The sequence below is a fragment of the Henckelia pumila genome, chromosome 3, assembly GCF_033568475.1.
Source record: "Henckelia pumila isolate YLH828 chromosome 3, ASM3356847v2, whole genome shotgun sequence".
NCBI classification, from domain to species: domain Eukaryota; kingdom Viridiplantae; phylum Streptophyta; class Magnoliopsida; order Lamiales; family Gesneriaceae; genus Henckelia; species Henckelia pumila.
The window spans coordinates 113,760,369-113,766,605 of NC_133122.1; the positions used below are offsets into that span (position 1 = coordinate 113,760,369).

General features: G+C 38.3%; 1 pseudogene; it reads left to right on the forward strand.

Annotated features, from left to right (window-relative positions):
* Positions 1–670: 670 nt before the first annotated feature.
* On the forward strand, positions 671–4,045 carry LOC140892699 (PP2A regulatory subunit TAP46-like; annotated as a pseudogene).
* The last annotated feature ends 2,192 nt before the right edge of the window (positions 4,046–6,237 follow it).

Here is a 6,237-nt window from a genome sequence, read left to right on the forward strand (position 1 = left end):
ATCTGAGAAATATTTACAATAGAACAAAGCTCTCGCTGCTGTGATCGCTAATCTGCCTTCAGAAATAAATTCTAACGGACGGATCGATCGGAAACTGAAATCTGAAAGCTCGAAGAAGCTTTGGGGCGTTAACAATGGAGGGAGACGGCTTGTAGGAGGTGGTGGAGGATAAGGAAGAAGTCAAAGCAACTAATATAATATAACAAACTCCAAATTTGCATTTTAGTCCCTGAAAAATCCTAAAATTCCAAAATAGACCCTGATCAAAATCAAGTCGGCTCTTGAACTCTGTAATCTCCGATTATCTCAAATAAACTCAATTAAGATAAATTTGGGGTGTTACAGCGGACGCTACCTATGTGGCAGCGTCCGCTTCTGTCAGCAGCGTATGCTGCATGAAATGATGTGGCAGCGTCCGCTGCGCTCAGAATCGGACGCTGACAAGATTCCCACAAACACTGAATACTTTGGCTACATTGAATTTCTTGCATTTTTTGCTTTATTTCCAATTAAGTCCCACGTTTAGTTCGACATGCCAAAATAGTCCCTTTTAAGTTTTCTTTTTCCAGTAAGATTCGCCGCAATGGATCCCCTCCAAATAAATGGAATTCAATTAAAATAAAAATCTAAAATAAAGAAGCGAATTGAGATTCAAAATCCTTCCATTTGATCAACTCCAGGAAAAGAAAACTCCACGCATTTGAAACCCTCGACCATAATCTGCTCCCATCTCGAATTTGTGGCCGGAGATTCTCAACCGTAGTTTTTGTAATTGGCGACGTAGAAGCAGCTGGAAACTCGGTGACACAGCAGGTAAAATCGAACCAAAATGCTGAAAAATTGCGGTAGATAGTTTCGTGAAAGATTTTTAACGTTCACAAGTTTCTACATGTCTAAAAAATTGCATTACACAAAGTTATTGAATTCTCCTTTGATTCTAATCTGCGTTTTCAATTTCACAACTTGAGTAGAGAAATCTAATCATCTATTGTGGAATTACAGATGGAGGACATTACATTGCCAGTTCTATTCGAGCAGGCTCAAAATATTCACCAAATTGCCTCTGATTCCTCAATCGAACAGGTTAATAATGAATGTGTATAGATATGTGTTATATTATGCTATATTTTCCTTTGATTAAGATGTCATGAATATGTTTTGTTTTCTTTCATAATATTTATCAGGAAACTGTGAGAAACGATTGCGATCTTTTGAGGAAATGTGATGATATGATTGGAAAGTTGGGGTTATTTTCGTCTAATAGGACGAAGGATGATATCAGTACTACCAACCTCAAATATCTTCTTGTAGGTGTTGAATATTTTTTTGGAGTGTCATGATAGACAAATTAGTCTAAATGGGTGAATGTACGATTTTTGTTTTCTGTTTTGATCTTTAAACTCACTTTCTTGTAAATGTGATTGAAAAAAAAACGCCAACTTATTTTCATTTCTGTGATAATCTGATGTATTGGATGCCCCTGAAAGCTATCATTTAAAAGTATTTAACTCACGGTCTTTGATACAGATTCCATATTATCTCGACGAGTTAACAGAAAAAAAAAATCACAGGAAGATCGGGTTCATATTCTTAAAGCTTCACTAACCAATTTAACGGTACTGGTTTTTTATTTTGGTCACACGATAAGGACACGTGCTTACAGAAGTTATTGATATTTTTGTAAAATGTCGAATTTCATTTGGCCATATGTCCAGGAATTTATTTCATTTTGTGAAGCTATGGAGCTAGTGGCGGAAGATAAACTGGAATCATCTATGCAATCAAGGAGTAATTCCTCTGCTGATCAAAGAGCTAAGAAGGTTGACATCCTCTCTCATACGTCTTTCACTGAACTTCATAATTCCTTTGTCCGCCTCGTTACTACGACTAGATTTCTTGAACAAATTATTGTACACCGCCGCATTTAATGCTTGGAAATTACTTCATATTGCTCGATTCAAACGCATAAAATCAGCTGAGTCAAAATTTCTTGAAATAAAGGAGCGGAAGGAACGTCATGGGCACTCAACTAGAGCAGCTGCATTATCTACTCCCATAGAAACGAGAGAAGAAGATTTGGAGGACGATGATGGAGAAGAGGAAAGGGAAGTAAGTTGTGTATTGAGAATTCATTTTAATTAATGTAATTTTGTTATGGATAGATTTGAATCTTGAGTTACACTATCTCCTGGCTCTTCCGAAATGTGAAAAGCTCATCTCTAAAGCATATTTCACTGCTTCTTAACAATTTTTTGAAGCATATTTCACTGCTTTTGACTTCTTGTAATTAGAATACATGTGGCCAATTTATGTGGATGCTCTGAATGGTGATAAAGAGGAATAATTCACCATTTTATATCCTTAATAACTTTAACTGACATCTCTGGATTGAGAATTCACCTCCTTGTAACACCAACACTTTCTTGTTGGCCTTAAGGCTAATTTTTTGTCTATCATTTCTTTTTCCTCTGTGTCAGTATTATGAGGAAAATTCACCCTCACAATTGTCTTTTTTGCGGATGCATGCTTTTTGCACTATTTTGAAGCGAAGACATGTTAATTTGTTTGTTAAAACACATTTTCCCGTGAATGTTGTCAAAACTATTGAAATCCATGCTCTGATTCTAAAAACCATCCCTTCAATGGTAGCTCAATTCATAACCATTATTTTGGTTTGTCCCTCCCCTTCTTTTCCACACAATTGCATGAATCATAATGATAATTGTTCGGTTGCATGCCATCAGGCATGGATGACCACCATCTCCTTGGAACTATATAAGGTTGGTCTGGATGGTCCTGATCTTTGGAGATTGTCCTCTGTGTTTTTAGCTTCTTTCTTTTGTTTCCTTGTTACTTACTCTCATGTCTACAATATTAACAGTCGTTTGATTTATCTGAGATGCTTAAGAAATAGAAAGAAATGCTCTTAGCTGTAAAGGATAAATAGTCCAAGGTATTAGTCAGTAATATATTTTTTTCTTTCTATCTTGTTTAAGCAAAATTTTGGGAATACGTTCTTTTGAAATTATATGCCACGGGATGGCACCATTTCCTTTGCCTCCCTTCTCATTCTCTTAAATGTGAGTATTGTATAGGACTATAGGTCTTTTCCACCCCTTATGTTGTCAAGTTCATGATTGTTTTGATTCCTACATTTCATTGTTTTTCGCATGAGACCTGAATCCTCTACTTTGTGTTTATTTCATATACCATGCTCAACTTCCGCAATATGTCAATCTGTAAGAATTTATACAGCGCTTTTTTTAAAAAGGTGACGACGACTATTCACAATCTACTCTTAATGAGCGCACCCACAAAGCTGAAGCCTGACATCGTGATGCTACGGCAAGGGCTCGATATACTAAACCTGCAACTCCTATAACATGTGCTACTTTTGATCAAGATGTTTTAGAAGGTTGATCAAAGGTGTCGCAGTTTTACGAGCACAAGCACCAATCAATGATATTCAGACCAGCAAGCTTTGTTTCCAAAATCCCAACAAGCGAGAGAGAAAGAATCGCAGCCCAAGTTTTCCAACCTCATCACAGGTATGTTGCTGCTAATCTTAATAACTCAAAAATCATTTGACTCTCTACTTTGAACATGCGCTTGAGGAAAGAGAAAAGAAATAAGAATGGTTCATATGTACAGAATGCCAACCATGAGTATCGAAGAAGCTGGGTTGAAGGAGATGAATATTATGAGCAACTGTCCAGAGAAGAATGCAAAGCTCATGGAAGAAGCGAACTTGTCATGGTATAAGTACAATCGTCAGTCAAAGCCAGGCGAGGATGATGAGGAAGATGATGATGTGGCACAAGAGAAGGCAAGTGTGTGGGACGACTGGAAAGATGACAACCCTCGTGGTGCAGGCAATAAGAAGCTCACGCCATGTGGCTAAGGTTGAAGATATTGTTGAAATTTCTATAATGTCATAAAGTAGAATTTACACAAATAAAATTAGTGGATAATTGCTTCGGTTTTCCTTGTCTGCCTCGCTATTCAGTTCCAGTTTTGTTCTGTTGCTCTTATAAATTATGAACATTTCCTTCGATTGAGGAATCAGAGGCAATTTGGTGAATCTTTTGAGCTTGCTCGAATAGAACTGTGACGCCCCGTTTTTATCTTAAATGAGTTTATTTGAGTTAATCGGAGATTTCAGAGTTCACGAGCCGACTTGATTTTGATCAGGGTCCTTTTTGCAAATTTTGGAATTTTAGGGACTAAAACGCAAATTTTGAGTTTAATATATTATCTACACTTGGAAAAGACTTGACTTAGTCTTCACTTCTCCTCCTTCTTCCTCTCCATCGATTCCTTCCATTAAAGCTTGAGGAAACGCTTCTTTAAGCTTTCCAAATCCAGTCCGAGCTCGATCCGTCCGTTGGAATTTATTTCTGAAGGCAGATTATCGATCACAGCAGTGAGAGCTCTGTTATATCGTAATTTTTTCTACGATCGGATACATTCTAGTTTTTGGATGTTGTTAGAATCGTTCTAGATTCGAGTATGTTGTTCTCTACAGAGTTCTGATCGTTTATTATCTGTCAGTTTTGAAATAGAGCGACGTTCGGATTTGTTATGATTTTTGGAAGCCATTTTCGAAAATCATGGTTTTGAGATTTGTTGGGTTTGTCTTGTTGTTGTTGTATTAGCATTGAATTGAGTTGTTATCAGTATTGAACTGCTGTCTGCGTTGCCGGTTTGTTCAGTTATAGCCGTTATGCCGTCGGTTTGAGTTTTTGGAGATTTTGAACCATTTTTGAGTTTGAACTTGGCTTGTAAGTTGATCGTGGTTATTGATCAATCATCTCTTGTATCTGAACAGATTCGTTTGGAGTTGTCAAGCCCAGAGTTAGCAGCTGTTTGATCGTTTCAGAGAATTGGACGAAGAAAGGTATAAAGAGTTTTCCTTGAACCGTTGCCTTGTTGTTGTTAGATTGTGTAGTTGTTTATACAATCTCTTTTGTAGCTTATCCAGAGTTGGAGCTACTGCATTGAAAGGTAAAAGCAGTCATCGTAGCGGGATAGCATACTCGGGACTGTGGTTCTCGAGTTTTCCCTTTTGAAATCTCATACTTGCATCTACACTTGTTCTAGCATGAGGAACTTGTGTATTGTTTGATTGTATTGGTTTTTGTTAAAAGGATTATGTTTTATGTTTCTGTTATGCATTCATCTTGAGCCAATCTTGTTTCAGCGGGCAGAACCGCCCTTTTTGTTTAGACATTTGGGAACTATGATTGAGTGGCCCAGGTCGTAGTCGTTTCGTCTGGTGCTAGCATACTCATTATAGTTGCTCAAAGTCTAGAGGAGTGAGATACGTGGCACCACCTCGATTGGGAGAGTCGGTGAGTTGTTACGTGATCTTATCCTCGGGATCCCAAAGGCACAGCAGCAATCCCTCGTTATCAGATTTGATATCCCTGTTTAAAGACATGCATTTCATTACGATGTTATTGATTTTGTTATTGTATTGAAAGCATGTTTGTTACTTGTATTACTTGTTATGTTGCTTTTACTGGAAATGTCGTTCTCACCGGTTATCCGGCTGTTGCTTTGTTTTGTATGTATACTTGGCAACAGGTGGGGCAGAAACAAGTCAGAAAAGGCATGGTTAGCTTCGAGGGCAAGTAGTAGAAGTGAGACTCGGTTTAGAAGTCGAATTAGCATGTTTATCTAGTTTAAGATTGAAGCATGTTAGAACTCGAACTTGATATGTTTTGTTATTCGAATTAGTTTGTATTCGGATTGTAATCTAAAATCGAAGTATGTTGTTGTTGTATCGATTTAGACTTCTGGTTGTTTTTAGGCCTTCTGAAAGCGTGACTTGTTATGGCATGTTTCCCTACACCCTGTTATTGCATATGTATTTGAAGGCATGTCGGACCAAGCGCGGAATCCTTTCTTTATTTTCTGCAGCCTGAGCATTTTCTGCCCAGGCCTTCCGCGCGCGAGGCCTCCGTTGGGCCTCTGAATTGTTTGCCCGCGCGCGCGCGAGCTTGGTACCTCGCGCGGGCGCGAGCCTTTGGTTGGTCTCGGTTGTTGAAGCCCGCACACGCGCGAGCTTGGTTCCTCGCGCGGGCGCGCGGCGTTTAAAAAAAAAAAAAAAAACTTGAATTGTTTTACTCTTGGATTCTTGTTCGCTTAATTGTTGTTTAATCCGAGATTAGTGGTTTAGAATCGAGGTCTCACAAGAACTGGCAACGTAAAATCCTCTATCTGTAACTCCACAAT